The 18,481-nt window shown below is 43.5% G+C and overlaps 1 long non-coding RNA gene across 2 annotated transcripts in view; it reads left to right on the top strand.

Moving 5' to 3' along the window:
* Positions 1 to 796: 796 nt before the first annotated feature.
* Positions 797 to 18,481, top strand: part of LOC136625965 (uncharacterized) — a 34,425-nt gene continuing 16,740 nt past the window's right edge. The window contains exons 1-3 of one of the 2 annotated variants that reach the window (XR_010792606.1): positions 797 to 815; positions 1,177 to 1,334; positions 1,971 to 2,047. This is a non-coding gene — a long non-coding RNA (uncharacterized lncRNA). Of the gene's footprint in view, positions 816 to 1,114; positions 1,335 to 1,970; positions 2,048 to 18,481 lie in introns of those variants that run through there. The other variant, XR_010792605.1, reaches the window with a different exon arrangement.

Below are 18,481 nucleotides of genomic sequence, written 5' to 3' on the forward strand. Positions count from 1 at the left end.
TTGGCAAGGCTTTGATGTAATCTCTTAATTCTGAGACCTCCTGAGCTTGCGCACCCTCTTCGAGATCACTATCTGAATCCAAAATTAGGGGCTGAGCAAGTAGGGATGACGATCTGCCTTCCTCTACAATGTTCTTTGTTCTCATCGGTTTTGAAATCTCTGGTGAGGGGAATTGGGGACTTTTTTATTTTCCAGGTATTTGTTGGGGGTCTTAGTATTTTTGTTTGTCTCAGGGTTGGCAATTTTGATGTTCTTCCCCATTGTGTCTGCTTTCAAATGTCACTACGCTGGGAGAAATGAAGGGCTTATTTGTTCAAATTGGTGTGTTATTATCTTGCATGGTTTTCCAAAGTGCAGAAGGATCATGGGGGAGCAAATAGTAATATAGGCTAAATTGTAAGTTAGTCACTGTAGTGCTGCTATTTTTGGTCGTGGGCTTGTTTGTAAGTGCAAAAAAAAATCCTCTTTATGACAAGTTAAGATAAATATGCAAAAATCCTCAGTGAAAAGTCAAAATATATTGAGTACCAGCAATTTTCACTTTAAGCCACTAGGTGGTGCAAGAGTGAACTAGTTAGATGTCATTAATGTGAAAGTTGCATGAGGCAGAGTTGAAAGTGTTGCTGTTTCTGCATAAACTAGTAGACGTTTGGAGTAGCACTGGATTCAAAGTCTGGCAGATGCTTTGCTTTCTCAGTTGTGGGGTGCAGACTCTCTTTTGCACCTGAATTGCTATAGAGGTCTATTGTGTGGCGACAATAAAGAGGCCCTGGGCTGCAGGCTGTGAGTGGGAAGACTCTTATCTGTGCAAGCTGGTGAGTTCTCCCTCACAGGACCCAGGTGATGTTCTCCAAATTCAGAGGGGGTTAATTTATGGGGCCTTCAATCCACCTCATAAGGCTGGACCTTATAAGCAGGCTGGGTCTTATAGGTAGGGAGCTCTGCTGTCTCTCCCTACCGCCAGGGATGACTAATATGGCGGCTGCTGCAGCACCAGGACGCTCTGCTGGAGGCCAGGGATTTAACAGCTGGTGTCAGAGTCCCTGGTAGGATGCTCTGACCCCCCAGCGGCTGATGAAAGTGCTGACAGTCCTCTCCTCCCAGTGGCAGGTGGACGCACTGGCAGAACTCTCTCCCCAGCAACAGATGAAAGTGCTGACTGTCCTCTCCTCCCAGCGGCAGGTGGAAGCACTGTCAGTCTTCTCTCCCGTTGCTGGATTTGCTGAATAGTGCTGAAATGGGGCTGAAAATAAATATATGCGACCGGGAGCCCGCAGACCAGAAGTGAAGCCCCGCGGGGACCAGCGTCTGAGGAGAGCCCACAGCTATTGGTGGTGAGTAGGCCGCAATGCTCCAGCACCTCCTCGGGACAAAGGCAGACACCCTGACTTTTTGCTGTGTTCCTCGGCTAAACCACTTTTATACATCTTAAACTAGTTTGTAATTTTAGTCAGGATGTAGTAATGGATGATAAGGTTCCTCTGTGTATGCAATTCCAGTCTAACTGCAGATTACGGCTGTTTTTACACAAAATTTGGTGGACAAATTTTCTCCCCAACAACAACCATTTTTTTTGTTTAAAACCCAGGTTAAGGCCGTCTGCACATGAACGAGGTAGATTCGGCATGCGGGAGCCCACAGCAGAATCCCTCTCTAAAACCAGCTGGTGACCCTGCGTACCTGTCATTTTTGTATTGTGAATGACCGCAGACCCTCGTCAGTCATGCACAATACAGATTTTTTTTTAAGTATTTGTTTTTTTGACATCGCTAGGCAATGACGCAGCTACCCATAGCCTACCCGCAATGTTAATTGCAGATAGGCTGGGGGTCGGATGGCTGCCATTGACTTCAATGGAGACTGTCCGTGCGGATTGCGCACAAACAGACCATACTGCACTTTTAAATCCACTCGTGGAAATCGCAATTACTATCCGAAATGCGACCCCCCTATGTTTTCCATATTTGCAGATTACCGTGTATCGACCACAAGGGTGATGATCACGGATTCTGCAATTGAAATCTGGTCGTGTGAAGCCGGCATAAAGGTAACTTTGTATTCTGCTGGCTGAATAATTGCTCCCCGTATCTACTAGAAACAATTTATAAAAGAGCAAAATGTAACTTCTAGCCACCGAACTGCATTCCTTTACCCTCAGCTTGTTTTAACACCCAAAGTTACCTTCCTCTTATCTTTCAAAACAAGGGTCACAAAAGTTGTAACATAATTCTAACAGAATTCCCATACAGATTATTATTTAATTGAAGGAGTTGTGCCGAGTTTGAAAGTTCTCCCCTATCTAGAGAACTATCTCCAGCGGTCCCATTGAACAGAGCAGTGGTGTGCATATTCCACCACCACTTCAGGATGTCCTGTTCTTTAGCTCAGTGGGGGCCGGGTGGTTGGACCCCCACTGTTCTGACAATTATTCCCCTGTGGATAGGGGTTACCCTTCATACATGGCACAACCCCTATAAAGTGTCAAAATACTTTAATGAGGCCACATCCACACGGGCTACAAAATCATCGCTACAAACTCATGTATGTGAAGCCCATGGTTTCCAGTGGGTTCTTTCAGGCTACAAAGCATCTATCATGTGAAATAACTAATTGGAAACTATGGGCTTCACATACATGCGTTTTGTAGCAATGATTTTGTAGTGAGATTTTGTAGCCTGTGTGAAAGAGTCAGTTTTACTTCAGGGTTTAGTCAGGGTTACTGATACGCCTGCATCCAGGTCACATAACATACCATATAATGTATTGGAAGACTTTTAAAAATCAGGGTGAAATGGGAAAGAAAAAAGAAAGCACAATTTTTTGAAGGATGGGAGAGAATTTTTATGGCCAGTATGGTCAGTACTGTAACAGTGATACCAAATTTATACAATTAAAAAAGAAAAAAAATATATATATATATAAATATATATATATATATATATATATATATATATATATATATATATATATATATATATATATATATATATATATATATATAGTAATACTTAGAAAAAAAAACTAAAATACATTTTAAAAAAAAGAAAAAAAAATTGCTTTCTGCCACCATATTTTTTTTATTTATTTTTCCACTACTGTGGCTTTGTGAGTCCGTTTTTTTGTGGGGTGATCTGTAATTTGTGTCGAACCTATTTGGGGAACATTTTATTCCATTTTTTTTGGGGACATTGAGTGACCAAAAAAGTGTAATTCCGGCATTGCAATTTATTTGTTTATTTATTTTTTTATCTTATGAAGTTAACCATGCAGGATTAGTAATACCAATTTTTAAATTGTCTTTCTTTTTTTTTTTTGACGCAACGAGTGATTTTTTTAATGTTTTAATAATTTTTAGAATAGTTAAAAAATCTTTATTTCATAAATTATCACCTTTTTATTAGTCAACAAAGGAGACTTGAACTTGCGATCATTTAATTGCTTATACAATATAATGCAATATTTTGGTATTGCATTTTGATTAGAGATAAGCGAGCACACTCGTCCGAGCTTGATGCTCGTTCGTGCATTAGGGTACTCGAGATGCTCCTTACTGGAGACGAACACCACGCAGTACTCGAGTCAATTGCATTTTCTTCCCCGCATTTTTAGCGCCATTTTCTAGCCAATAGACATGCGGGGAAGGCATTACCACTTCCTGCTGTGACACACCAGCCAACTTAGTGTATCTTGAGAATGCTAAGCGTCTCAATGTGCGGCAAGCCAGGAGTGCGCTTTTCTTCTTGAGGTTCAATTTTACAGTACAGTCATGTACCTGCCGAGAGATAAAAATGTGAAAGCTGACGCCCTCTCCTGCAGTTTCGGGACTCCGGAGGTTATGTACTCTTCTCCGGAAGGCATCCTCCCGCCTGGTGTCGGGCAACCTTGCAGCTTAGCTTCAGGAATACCAACAAGAAGCTCCTGAGGGGCTTCCGGCAGGGAAGTTATTTGTAGCGACGTCTCTGCGGTTGTTGGTTCTGGAGGAGTCTCATTTCTCCATTTTTGGAGGGCATCCGGGGATCCAGGGGACTCTTCAGCTATGTTCCCGATTCTACTGGTGGCCCGGCATGGCACAGGAGGTCCAGGAGTTCGTAAATCGGTGTTCAGCTTGTACACATGGTAAGAGTCGGCGTAAGAGCCTTGAGAGACCGTTAATGCCATTGTCATTACCTGGTAGTCCATGGTCGCACATGTCCATGGACTTTGTCACGGACCTGCCTTTGTCAAAAGGTTGTTCCACCATTTTAGTAGTTGTTGACAGATTCTTGAAAATAGACAATTTTGTTGCTTTAGAAAAATTACCGTCTGCCGCTGAATTAGTGAAGATTTTTATTAGAGAGATTATAAGATTGCACGGAATACCGATCAATATAGTTTCGGATCAGGGGGTGCAATTCGTGGGCCAATTTTGGAGGGCTTTCTGTAAAAACTTGGGAACATCTCAGCGTTTCATCCGCAGACGAATGGGCAAACTGGGAAAAAATTAAGACTTGGTACAATACTTGAGTCTTTTTGTGGGCGAGAGGGTCAGTCGGTGGGTAGAGTTTTTACCTTTGGACGAATTTGCCATAATTAATTGTATAAGTTCTGCGACCGGGGTGTCACCTTTCTTCTGTGTGTTCGGTCGGCATCCCCGATTCCTGACTTTCATTTAAGTACCTACAGTTTGTCCTACTGTGGATGTTGTTACTAGTGAGTTGCGGGAGGTCTGGAATGGTGTGCACAAGAATCTGGAGTAAGCAAGTGGTCGTATGTAACTACGTAGTTGTAAAAGGTCCACTGTGTTGGAGCCATTTAAGGTGGGTCAAAAGGTCTATCTGTCCACGAAGAATTTAAAATTGAAGCTCCCCTCGGTAAAGCTCATGCTGCGTTTTATCGGTTACTTTGCCATAACGCTTATGAGTTAGATTTACCGGGTTCTTGGAGGGTGCATAGGGTGTTTAATAAATCCCTTTTGAAGTTTTTTTATCCCTCCGGTTGACTCTCTGCACCAGCTGGAAGAGAGAACACATGGCCGACAATGGAGCCGGTCATGCAGAGAGTGGTCCACACAGGCGGATCGGCACCCGCCTAACTGAGCCCTTAGTCGAGACCTGTAGTGTGCAATGTGGGAATGAGTTTGGATACAAATTTTAACTTTTTTTGTTTTTGATACACAAGATTAGACACTCTGCATAGGGAAACTATTATGTTTGGGGACACTGATTCATTTATTGGAAAAAGCCAAATTTTGGAAAGCTGACATGTGACACTTTAACATAGAATAACTCCGTGAAGGTTTTGCATATCCAAGTGATTCTGTGTATATTTATTAAAAGTGCCAAACTTGGGAAAATGTTGAAAAAATTGACATTTTTTCACTTTTCAACTACAATATCTCAAATATGTGCAAACATGCGGTTGAAATTTCTGATGAGATATATATTTCTATTTGTTTACTTTATTTTGGAAGCAAATTGGAAAATCGTGTGTTTTTTTTTAAACCATTAAGGAGACGTACAAATTTAACATTTTGAAAAACATTTTGTTTTTGATTGCAAAGGCTTCCAGGTATCAGAATGATAGATACACCCACAAATGAGCCCATTTAAAAAAATAAACATCTTGTATTCACTGAGGGGTGTCATAAGTATTTTGACCCCACAGTTTCTTTTCAGGAGTTAATGCAATTTAGAGAAAAGAAATACCATTTCATATTTTTGCAAATATATCATTTTAAAGACAGGGTTTTTTTTTTCTATACTGCACATGAAAATGAGGATTTGCACTCTAAAATGGATACCCCTGTTTGTCCTGTGTTCAGAAGTATGTCTTTTGTCTAATCTTCTGTCTAGATTCACAACAGGGCCCAAAATGAAAAGAGCAACCAATGGCTTTCAGAACAGAAATTTTGCTTGAAGGCTTTTTAGGCCACATAGCACACTTGCAGAGCCCTTGAGCTGCCAAAACCACAAATGACCTTCCTTTTTAAAAACTAGACCCTGTATGAATTCATCTAGAGGTGTACTGCATATTTTTTACCCTACAGTTTGTTAATGAATCTAAGCAAAACAGGAGGAAAAAATTTCAATTTTCATTTTTTGCCAATTGTATCATTAAAAAAAAAGTTTATGTACAGCACACATATGAATTAAGACTTGCACCCCAAAAATCAAAATTTCTGTTTGTCCTGTGTTCAGAAACATACCCATTGGGGCCCAATCTGCTTACTGGAGTCAGAATGCTAAGTACACATCTAGATAAATTGGCTAAGGGGTCTAGATTTCAAAATGGGGTCACTTATGGGAGGCGTTTTATTGTTTTGGCGGTTTAATGGTTTTATAAGAGAGCAGTGGGGCCTGGAATTTATTCAATTAGGGTGGCTTCACACGAGCGTGTTTTTGTGCATGCATGCGCACGCACAAAAACACGCGTCTATTACATCCAATGCATTTCCCATGTTTTATAGGCATGCGCCTGTAAAGATAGGACATGCATGCGCCATAGGAAATGCACGCTTTGCCATCAACGGAGCCACGGCCGCTGCCGGAGGCTCCATTGAAGTCAATGGTCTGCTGGCACCCCTTAATTGTTTTTCAGGGAAGATATTTAAATATAATCCCTGAAAAACAACCATTTTAGTGTAAAAAAAAAAAGAAAAATAATAAAAATATACTTACCTGTCTGCCGCTGTGATGTCCTCCGCGGGAATGAAGAAAACATTTGCCGTATGTGGCAGATGTTTTCTTCATTCCTGCGGGGATTAAAGAATTTCCTGCTGGACCTGTTACATCTGTGACAGATACGGCAAAGGAATTCTAAATCCCTGCGGGGAATAAAGAACTCCCTACTGCAGCTGTCACAGATGCCAGCTGTGCTAGAGGATCTAGCTGCTGGCACTCCGTAATTTTTTTCAGAAAAACAAGGCTAAGTAGTGTTAAAAATAATAAAAACTACATACTGACCTTTCTTCAGCTGTCGGGGCTCAGCTGTGTCCTCTTTGCGCTGTCCCCGCCTCCCCAATACAGTTCTTTCAGTAGCAGGGAATTAAAATCCCCGCCTGCTGAAAAAGCGGCTTGAGATTGGCTGAGCGCCTCAGCCAATCACAGTCAGCTCTCGCCTGTCATTTATTCAGCCATAGTTACTGGGAGAGAGAAAACCAACAGATAACTTGAACTGTGGTTGAGCAATGCCCCAAGAATCCTCAGTGATCCAGCACTATTTTAAATTGTGTTTATCTACATAAGACTGTTTATTGTTATTTGCCTGCAAAGAGTTAAGTAAATGAGCAGAACCGAATATTCCAGGTTCTTGGTCAGAAAAACACACTCTGTGGATTACTTTATTCCCCAGGATTAGGTCAGAGAGATCCACTGCAGAGGATGGAACGTTGGCATCATGAGTGGCAAACAGTACTTCAGGTAACCACGGTTACCCATTTCGTGATCTCCCCAGTAACAGTAACAGGGTCACGTCCCAAGCAACCCTTCAGGAGGTGATGGTAGAGCCCCGTGACAAGGTATTTCTCTACTCTGCTGTCTCCTCGGCTGCAGGCCTGCTCCTCGGACGCTGCACGTGCTTCGCTATTTTTACTTAGGCGCACATGCGCAAAAGACGGCAGAAGGTCCTTTTTGGACCAAATCATCGCGAGACATCGTGGATGATTCATATAAAGAAAATAGTGACTGGCAGCATTCAGCAATGTAGAAAAATACAAGATTTATTTCCCCATTACAAAAATTTCGGCAACGTTTCGGTCGCAATGGACCTTCCATCGTGGATCGTGGATGATTCATTGGATAGTGCCGATTACATGACCGGGGGTCTGATATCCTGGCCCCTTCTGACAGCTCCAGGTTGTCGTTTACTTCTGGGAACTGACAGCATGGAGCTGTCACGTCCACAGCCCATGTGGCTTTAATCCTCAGAGCGAGCATGTTTTTATGACCCTGAGGATTAAAGCCCACTTAGCTAGAATGTAAAAAGGCAATGGGGCTGTCACTTATGGGTTAACTTTTATTACTTTGATCCTCCTGAGCATTTTTTAAATGTTGCAATAAATTAATTACCGACTACTTTAGCAGCATTAGGATAAGTGCCCTTTAAATACTGAAACAGTCAATTTATAAAGAGTCCTGAAAAGTCTTTTCTGCAAATGTTGCCAGACAAATTAAGGTTGTTTGTTTCTGACCTTCATCCCTGGGTGCAGTTTAGGTCACACAGTCCATATTTACATAATATGTCTGCACCAGTCTGGGAAACAAGGAAATAAAGGAAAGGAACACCCTTGAGGACAAACAAAATCATCTCAGCATAGGGCAATCTTTACAGGGGGTGTTCCCCCTTTAAATAAGCAAATAAGGAAATGGTTCTACAACAGGAGTCCATAAAGTTCTTGAAAGTACATTTCGCTCTACCTAGGTGGGAATCTATTTTTTTGGGGAAAAAAAAGAGATAAACAATAATTCACATATTATGGCTCAACCTGTCGGGAGTCTATCAATTTAATAGCAGCCGCTTCCTCTATTGGGTTCCAGCGGAACATACGGGTCATCCTCCCCTTTGGGTTCTATATCCGTAAAATACCCTGTTGGAGTTACTGTGGTTCCAAATTACCATAGCTGCCACATTCAGATGAGAATTGCGAGGGCCTCCAATGGGAATAAACCCTTTCATCTCAATCCCATTTCATCGGGGATTCTTCCTCTGAAGCTTTTTGAGGCGGCTTTTGAATCCAGGGCCTGATGAACTCGTCCCAGGTTTGCTGGGCGGCATTGCTTAAAGGTAAGAAAGACTTGTGGTTCAGGTTTTATGTGGATGTCCTCTACTGACGGAACTGGAGCAGACACCATGGGCCTTAGTGTCAGAGGATAACGCAAACTAGTCCAGTTTCTCTTTGGAGGGGCTGAAGAAGCGACAAGTCCTGGACTGCAATTAAACCGGATTGGAGGTGAGAAGAGTTTTTGTGCGTTTCAGCATACAGTTGGAGAAGCATACACCGGTTCGCCATATCCAATTGGCTTAGTGTACCCAAAAGTAGTGGGTGGATCCCGCTCCATACAACGTCGGGTGCCAGCTGTTCTTACAGAGGGCACCCGGCGGCAGCAGTTCCGACGAGCCGATTGTCGGAACTGTTAACACTTTAAATACCGCGCTAACAGCGGTATTTAAAGTGTTAACAGTTCTGACAAGTGGCGCAGCTCGTCGGAACTGCTGCCGCCGGGTGCCTGCTGTAAGAAACAGCCTGCACCCGACATTCAGGGGGCCCGTACAGCGTCCCACGATGAGATCGTGGGACGCTGTGCGGTTGCTAGGCAGCCGGGGACCTCCTGAAAAGCCCCAGGGCTGCCTAGGCAGAGTGCCTATCAAGCGCACGGCTTGATAGGCGCTCTGCATAGACAGCCCTAGGGCCTTTCAGAAGGCCCCTGGCTGCCTAGCAACCCGCACAGTGTCCAGCAATCTGACCGGACAGGCTTCTATCAGGCTTGATAGAAGCCTGCCCGGTCCCTGCACAGTATGATGTAATGCCATAGCATTATATCATACTGTGCAGAACAGATTGTTCGCATTTAGCGAAATTCGTAAAACGAATGTTCGTAAGTAGGGGACTATCTGTACATTGAAAAGCAATGGTACAGATGGTTGTGATTTATTTGTGCAGCTATTTTAGCCGCACAAAATCACTTGTGTGAATGAGGCCTCACATCATACTACAGGAGCAATCAAACGATTGAAAATGAATGTCCCCTATGAAGACTAAATATTTAAAAATCAGTAGTACAGCAAAACAAACTGTAGAAATTTGGTATCATAGTAATCATACTGACTCATAGAATAAAGTTGTCATGACATTTTGCTATAGTGTGCACTGTGGAAACAAGACCCTTCAAAGATAGCAGAATTGCGCTTTTATTCCTTTTCCCTCCACTTCAAAGTTTTTCAGTACATTATATGGTACATTTCATATTTACAATTGAAAAATACAACTCGGCCCTCAAAAAGCATGCTCTCAGACAGCTACATTAATGCATTAGTAAAAGAGTTATGAATTTTTCTAAATGAAAAGGAAAAAACAAAAATGAAAAAAGGGTCTGTCCTTAAGGGCTTAAAATCATAATCAAAAATAACTAAAACCTTCTAAATTGTATGATGACTAATGCTAGAAGTATAACCAATAAAGTAGACAAACTAAAAGTAATAATGTATGAGGAAAACCATGCCATAGCGGGAATAATGGAGACCTAGTTGGATGAAAGCTGTGACTGGGTGATAAACTTATAGGGTTACAGTCTGTTCAGAAAAGATCGTAAAAACTGGAAAGTGGGAGGAATTCGTCTTTATGTAAAATTTTATTTAAAGCCTTCATTATGGGAAGATATTTGTGAGGAAGATGGACATGTGCAGCCTCTATGGGTGGATATACATGGAGGGAAAAACAACAATAAAATCCTCATAGGGGTTTCTGTAGCCTGCCAAATATAACAGAAGCCACTAAAAATCTGTTATTGAAGCAAATAGAAGAACATAAAATAAAGGTCGGTGTATAAAATGAGAATGCTTGGTCTGAGCGAGAATGTGTGTAAGTGGGTAAGTAACTGGCTCAGTGATAGAAAGGTACATACTCTGATTACTTTATCCATTGTTAGTGGGATACCACAGTAGTCGTTTTTGGACCATATCTTTTTTTTATATATTTATTAAAGGTGTTGTCCCGAGGCAGCAAGTGGGTCTATACACTTCTGTATGGCCATATTAATGCACTTTGTAATGTACATTGTGCATTAATTATGAGCCATACAGAAGTTATAAGAAGTTTTTCACTTACCTGCTCCGCTGCTAGCGTCCTCGTTTCCATGGAGCCGACTAATTTTCGCCGTCTAATGGCCAAATTAGCCGCGCTTGCGCAGTCCGGGTCTTCTTCTTTTCTGAATGGGGCTCCGTGTAGCTCCGTGTAGCTCCGCCCCGTCACGTGCCGATTCCAGTCAATCAGGAGGCTGGAATCGGCAATGGACCGCACAGAAGCCCTGCGGTCCACCGAGTGAGAAGATCCCCGCGGCCATCTTCATCAGGTAAGTAAGAAGTCACCGGAGCGCGGGGATTCAAGTAAGCACTCTCCGGTGATCTTTTTTAACCCCTGCATCGGGGTTGTCTCGCGCCGAACGGGGGGGGGGTTGAAAAAAAAAAACCCGTTTCGGCGCGGGACAACCCCTTTAATGACCCAGCAGAAGGATTATACAGTAAAACAGCAATATTTTAACAAAAAAGGATGCGAGGCAATTGCAAGAGGATCTGGATAAGTTTGGAGCAGGAAAGTGGCATATGAGGTTTAACACTGATAAATGTAAAGTTCTGCAACAGGCAGAGGAAATACATGTCACCATTACACACTAAATAGAAACCAGTGGGTAACACTAACACGGAAAAGGACTTCGGGATTTTAGTTCACTATAAGCTTAACTGGAGCAACCAGTGTCAGGCAGCTGCTGCTAAGGCAAATAGGATTATGGGGTGCATCAAAAAAAGGTCTAGGGTCACATGACAAAAACATTGTTCTTCCTCTTTACAAGTCACTGTTTAGACCACACATGGAATATTATGGACAGTTTTGGGCACCAAAACTCAAGGAGGACATATCAAAGCTTAAGCAGGTACAAAGGCGGGCAACTAAAGTAATAAATGGAATGGGCGGACTACAATTCACAGAAGGGTTATTAAAATTGCAATGATTTAGTTTAGCAAAAAGAAGGCTGAGGGGCGACCTTGTAACTGTATAAATATATCAGGGGACAATACAGAGATCTCCCATCATCTATTTATACCCAGGACTGTGACTGCAATAAGCAGGCACCTTCTACGTCTAGAGTAAAGAAAGTTTCTAAAACAACATAAAAGGGGGTTCTTTACTGTAAGAGCAGTGATACTATGGAACTTTCTGCCTGAGGATGTGGTGTTGACGGTGAACTCACAGAGTACAAAAGGAACCTGGGAGCCTTTCTTGAGCAATACAATATTACATATGATAATCATTATAAATTAAACAATTATTCTGATTGCCAGATTGGAGCCAGGAAGGAATTTATTTCCCTTAAATGGGGAAAATTGGCTTCTACCTCATTGGGGGTTTATTTGCCTTCCCCTGGATCAACATTGGTGAGTAATAGATAGGGGTGAGCGAGTATACTCGCTAAGGCACTACTCGCTCGAGTAATGTGCCTTAGACGAGTATCTCCCTGCTCGTCCCGAAAGATTCAGGTGCCGCCGCTGGGCGGGGAGCTGCGGGGGAGAGCAGGGAGGAACGGAGGGGAGATCTCTCTCTCCCTCTCTCCCGCCCGCTCTGCCCCGCTCCCCGCCGCAACTCACCTGTCAGCTGCGGCGGCTCCCGAATCTTTCGGGACGAGCAGGGAGATACTCGGCTAAGGCACATTACTCGAGCGAGTAGTGCCTTAGCGAGTATACTCGCTCATCCCTAATAATAGATTTAACTGGATGGACACATGACTTTTTTCGGCGTTACATACTATGTTATAGGTTGTCAGCAGGACATTACCCTGATAACTAAGGATGACAATAATTAAACTGTATGCACCCAAATGGTTGCGTTAATAATCATTCAATCACATACGGTGCCAATGATTATTCCAAGTAAATGCAGCTAAACGATTGCTTGCTTTGGACAGAAAATCTGTTCATGTAAATGGATTTCTACGGACCATTCCCATTGCTATATTATGGATCTGTTTTGAACAGATACACAATTTGTTGCCCATAGCCTGCTACAGGCCCGAGCAGCACCTCCATGTACTTCTGATTTTGCACTGAGGCATGTGGAGGAGTTAAATATTAGGATTTTTTATAGTAAGGAATCCTCGAGCGTCCTCAGTCCCCTGTTGAGGCCATGTCCAAACATGTAGAGGTTCGTGATTAGTTTATAATAGCGGGTCCAACTAGTGGCTTTATCTGCTGGCTTCACTGCAGACATTCAGCAGCAATCATTTAGACAATAGATAGCAGACAGACTAATGCTCGTTCAGAGGACAGCTATCCACCGAGCATGCTAGTGTCCTGAATAGAGAGAAGGGGACAAACCAGTGTCGGACACATCTGGTGCAGGGTTGCCTACTGTCCAGAAATTTCTGAACAGTCTGTAAAAATAGCCTTTTTTCCAATGTTCGGGAAAACTTTTTGGTGTGTCCGTGAATTTTTTGAGTCCACTGCTACTTGGGCAGGTTATTAAGACTCTAATTATCATCATTTTACAACTCACAGTAAATGCTGGTAATGAGTTTATATTAGTTTCTGTACTTATACAGATCACTTATAATATTTATTATTCAGTATAGTGCAACGGTGGGAGGGAAAGGTAAAGAGGGGTTAGCCATATAAGTTACTGAAGAAAGTGGGATCGCTGCAGTTTCTGCAACACCCCTGAGGGAGATGTGGCAGGGAATGATTCTCTATCCAAGCATACTGCTGGAGTTGGGAGGGTGTAGTTTGTGGACCTGACTAGGTGGAACTTACCAACTCTTAGTCCCGGAGGGAGTTACTGCAGCAGAGGATAGTGTTAGTAGTCCTCAGGATGAGAGAGGTAGTATTCGTAGATATCACGTTGTGACGCCACCGTTCCTACACACTGTTAATCTATGCGGCGGAGTTACAACACAGGGACTTGTGTATTGCACCTCAGGGACTTAGGAACGGTTGAAACTTTACTTGAATTAAACTTGGTTTCACAGGTAGTTACAGGCATTATTCACTTGTAGTATAAATTTACAGGCAGAAGCTCAGAGGTTGGGAGGAAAAAAAAAAGTTCACGTTATCTATATGTCATCTGTCCTAGACATTAAGTATACTCCGGAGGAGATAAAAGACAGGAATCACTCCACATACACCCTGGCGGCAGAAATTACTTTAAAAAATGGCTTAGCCTAGATGCACTCCGTGCATTATCCGCGTGAGTGTCACAATTCCATACCTCTGTGTGGTGATCCTAATGGTGGACGGCGACCAAGAAAAATAATGCCTGTGGTGTGAATGGGTACCTGTTATGATTGGTCGCTCTATACAGAATTACTTGGGGGTTGCTCTCACTTTGGGGAATTTGGCAACTCACTTATTCTCCCATGCGTTTCACATGCAGCAGGGATGTCTCTCTTTCTCCTCCATATTAGAAACAAGGAAACCAGAGGTGTCTTTCTGTGCCCCTGTGGTTTCTCCAGCGGATTGGGGAAGAGGAAACCTCCTCAGCTCCTCATAAGGAGCCTCTCCTTCTTCTCCATTTTCAATGCAAGGAAGCTTAAGGTGCTTCCCTGCATCACTGTGGGTCCTCCAACAGCATGGGTAGATGGATGATCATCAACAACCCCTCACGCTCTCAGACACTCACTTTTATAACCTCACTTGTACCACATGATACAGTAGGAAAGATACATTCAGCAGCAGAGCTGACAGGCAATGATTTTAGAGGAGTTAACCCTTTAGACGCCACAGCTGTGCAACATACATACAGAAAATGGACATGACAGGTTTGCGCAGTGCATTCACATGAGACAGAACATGTATGACATTTATGGAGGGGACCAGGATGTTGTTCTGGGACACTACAATAGTTTTACAGTGTGTCTGTAAAACACAATGGCTGTCCGTGATTTTTGGATACCTTGTCTAGGAGAATGAAAAACTTAGATTGGCAACCATATTTTGGTGGCAGCTGCTTTCTCTGAAAATAGAAGACTTTGAAGGAAGTTGAAATCGGGCTTCTTCAGACGAGATTGTTTCATAATATACTCGCTGCTGCGCAATTTTTTTATGTACAGAGAATGAGAGAAGGGCTGGAAAATTGCAGAAATCACAGGAGAAGAGAGTCAAGAAGGAAAACAAGGAAGAGAAAGAGATTTATACATACAGCATGGATGTCATTCTGCACTCAAGTATCTCCTTGTTGCTGCTACTGTATGCGGTCCTGAAGGGCAGAAGCACCAGATGAGAACAGCTGACAGGAGGCTGAGGAGATCTCTGAGCTCAGGCTGAGAGCCTGCTGCCGTCTGTGCAGCCCTTCCGCGGACCCTCCAGGCAGAGTCTCTCATACAACACCTGCCTGGGAGGAATCCTATGAAACAGTGAGGCTCAGCGTTGGGTGCTAGGCTTTGATCCGAAAAAGAGACGGGGCCTAGTGCTCGGCTGACACAAGAGAGCAGTAGCATTACGAGGGGAAGCTAATCTGGAAATTTACTGGTTGGGGAGCTTCCCTGTCACTCTGACGGAAGCGGCAGAACCGTGGATGCCTGGCGTCCTGAGGTGGATTAGTCTGGAAATTGATGCCACAGAAGGAGCAGACGGCTATCAGCCTGTCCTGCAGCACAGAGGAGGGAGCTGTCGCGGACATCGGTGGTAGTTTCAGGATCAGCTGTTTTGTTGCAGATGGTCAGGATGTCAGAGGTTCCTCGTGAGTATGAAGACTAGTATTTATTAGGACACAGTAGCTTGATTACCACAAAAGACAAACACAGAGAGCAGGTGAGCAGGACCCAGTGGCGGGGGGCATTACCGGGAGCCCTCTTGTTGCCGGTGACCTCCATCTGGTCATGCCTGGGAGTAGAAGTGCTGCCCCCTTGAAACCGAGGCAGGTGAAGCAAGTGGTCTGGGTGTAGTGTCCCAGAATATCATTCTGGTCCCATCCATAAATGTCATACACATTTGTCTTATGTAGATGCACTGTGCAAAGCCTGTCTTGTCATACCCAGTGTGTGTGTTGCACAGCTGCTGTGCTTGAAGAGTTAACTTCAATAAAATCATTGCCTGCATGTAAATGTATCAGTTTGTCATGTCATGTGGTATGGAGGTATAAAAGAAGTCCATCTTCTGGAGTTTCATCTGCTACTACCTAACACAGAGCCACATGGAAGCACCGTCAGCTTCCTTGTGGTGAAGATGGTGGAAAAGGAGAGATATCCCATAGCTATCCCATTTTTGATGTGAGTGAGGCCAAAGCCTACAAGAGAGACCTTGTGAGATATAGTGCAGAGGTACAAATTCAGACACAAGTTTTTGCCTGTGCGGCCGTCCAAAGTTAGGATCACCGCACAGAGGTACGCTACAAGTCACACCCATGCGTTTCTGGTGTGGGGTGTAAGTCCTAAAATAATTGAATTGTTAGCAGAGTGTCTGTGGAGTGACGGCTACCCCCTTTCTTCCTCTGGAGTTCTCCCAATCGAGGAGTGGTGCAATACAGATAACGTAGACTGTAGGACCAGTTTTCATCCTGCGTATCTTCCCTGACCTCTTATCTCTTCTCTTTACCTGCACTGTGAAAAATTGTACCTGAATTGCTGCTGTAAATAATTGTCTTGCCAAAGTTTATTAAAGTAAGGTTTATACTGAGCCCTAACCATTCCTGGGGGTCCGAGGTACTATACACCAGTGTCCGTGTTTATTCTCCGCCATGTGATATATCGATGTGTGGAAACAGTGGTATCACGTGTGACAACTACTACTACCCCCATCCTCCTGTTTATTGGCATTCCCTATTATAGAGGTATCGACGGTGGCCTGCAATCCTGCCCTGGCCTTGGCTATGTGAGCTGGTTAGTGCCGCCGTGGCAACCGAACACTTATTCCCCTCAGTTCCTCACTATTCTAGAGTCCAGGGGTGTCTCTATGGGACGTTGCATAGACTCATTACACTGCCGCTGGTCGCCGCTGCTCCATGCAGTGTACTCAGGCCTACACATCCCTGGCCTGGAGTTACAGGGAGTCCCAGGCACCTAGTGAAGGCTAAAAATGAACTGACAGCAGGAGGAACCCCCTGATAGCCAGAAGAGCTACTGTACTGTAGCACTGGGAATTACAGAGAAGGGGAAAAGAGAGACCAGCGCCTTTAACCCAAAGTGACCCCTGGAGCCGCAGGACCCTAGAAGAGAGAAAGTTATTCTGTATTGATGCACATATGTTGTGACCTAGCTGAGAACTAGAAGATATAACACTGGTCATTGGACACCACCCAGGTGGTTATTGCTAACCTCCAACACTTACAACTTCATAAGGCTCGGCCACACCTGGGTGCCTTACAATACAGACTTTTGTTACCATCTACTATATGTTTTAGACTATGCCCACCCCCCACTGCCAGTGTGTGATGCATGGATGGTCTGAGAAGGCTGTTCTGATGTCCAACTAGATCAAGCGTGAAATCAAATAGGGATCAGCAGCACTCACCAAAGTCCATCCAAGGGGAGGTTCTTTTCCTTTAACAGGTTTCTGCACGCCAAAAGTAGATTTGATCCAAATCCAGAATATCACAATATAAAAGCAATAATGGCAGCAGATTGTGGTGCAAACTCATGCATCCATAAGAATCCTCCCTTATTCCTCAGGTATCATATACAAAACGCAACGTTTCGACCCTTTACATGGGTCTTTGTCAAGGACGCTTGATCACGCTTGGACTGGATCTTTGCACTTCTCAAGATAGGCTTTACAATTCAGGTAGCTGAGTTCATGCCATATTAATAATGACTAGAACTAAAGGAAAGACCACTCGGGACTCTCAACCTACCCCACGGGGTACTCTCCCAGAATTATTTGAGACCCAATCTCAAGCCGATTCACACATAGGATCAGGACCGCCAAGTCCAGCCACGTCCAAACAGGTTTGCGACACCCCCATGTCACAAGAAAATCCAGACCCAGCATATCTAGCTCTCACAGGGCCACAGGCAGTGCTATTAATCCAAATGAAGTTGATCTCCTCAGCAGTAAAGGAATTTGTGACCAAATAAGAGATCTTCGCCAGAGAACAGACCAGCTGGAACAAAAAACCAATGACATTGCGGAGGACGATAAACAACGCATTTCTTCAATGTACATTCTCTTGCAGCAGGTAGAAAAAGCTCTCTGGTGGACAGGGGTGATTTACTATAACTATTTACTATAAATTTGCTAATAAGCCAGACTGTCTTCTGGAAGCCAGTCTCCGAAATAGAGCAAGAGTCAATAGTGTCTTCAAAATGAATACTGCCCAGTGAAGATCAATGTCTAATGCTGATTTAATATATAACACCTTTCACAATTACTATAACACACTATACAATGACCAGGTGGGTAACGCGACACCCCTCGAAACCTCATTCCTAGGAGCACTGAAACTTCCCTGCCTATCCAGCTCCCACAGAGACTGTCTGAATGTTGTTGTTTCCGAGGAGGAAATTCTAGACGCTATAAAAAATCTTAAGCTGGGAAAGGCCCCTGGCCTGACGAATACACCACCCTTTATTACAAAAAATTTATCATAGTATAGCCTCTGAAAAAAATATTCTAAAGGGAGAAGCCCCAGGATAATAATATTGTTTAACTTGGATTACAAGATTTTTACCTCCATTCTGGCTATGCGACTGAACCGCCTGCTTCCAGCCTTGGTTCATAGAGACCAAGTGGAATTTATACCGGCTAGATAAGCTTCAGATAACATATGTAAGGTACTAAGCATTATAGACCATGTTTCCAAAATAAA

Source organism: Eleutherodactylus coqui, chromosome 4 (assembly GCF_035609145.1).
Source record: "Eleutherodactylus coqui strain aEleCoq1 chromosome 4, aEleCoq1.hap1, whole genome shotgun sequence".
NCBI lineage: Eukaryota > Metazoa > Chordata > Amphibia > Anura > Eleutherodactylidae > Eleutherodactylus > Eleutherodactylus coqui.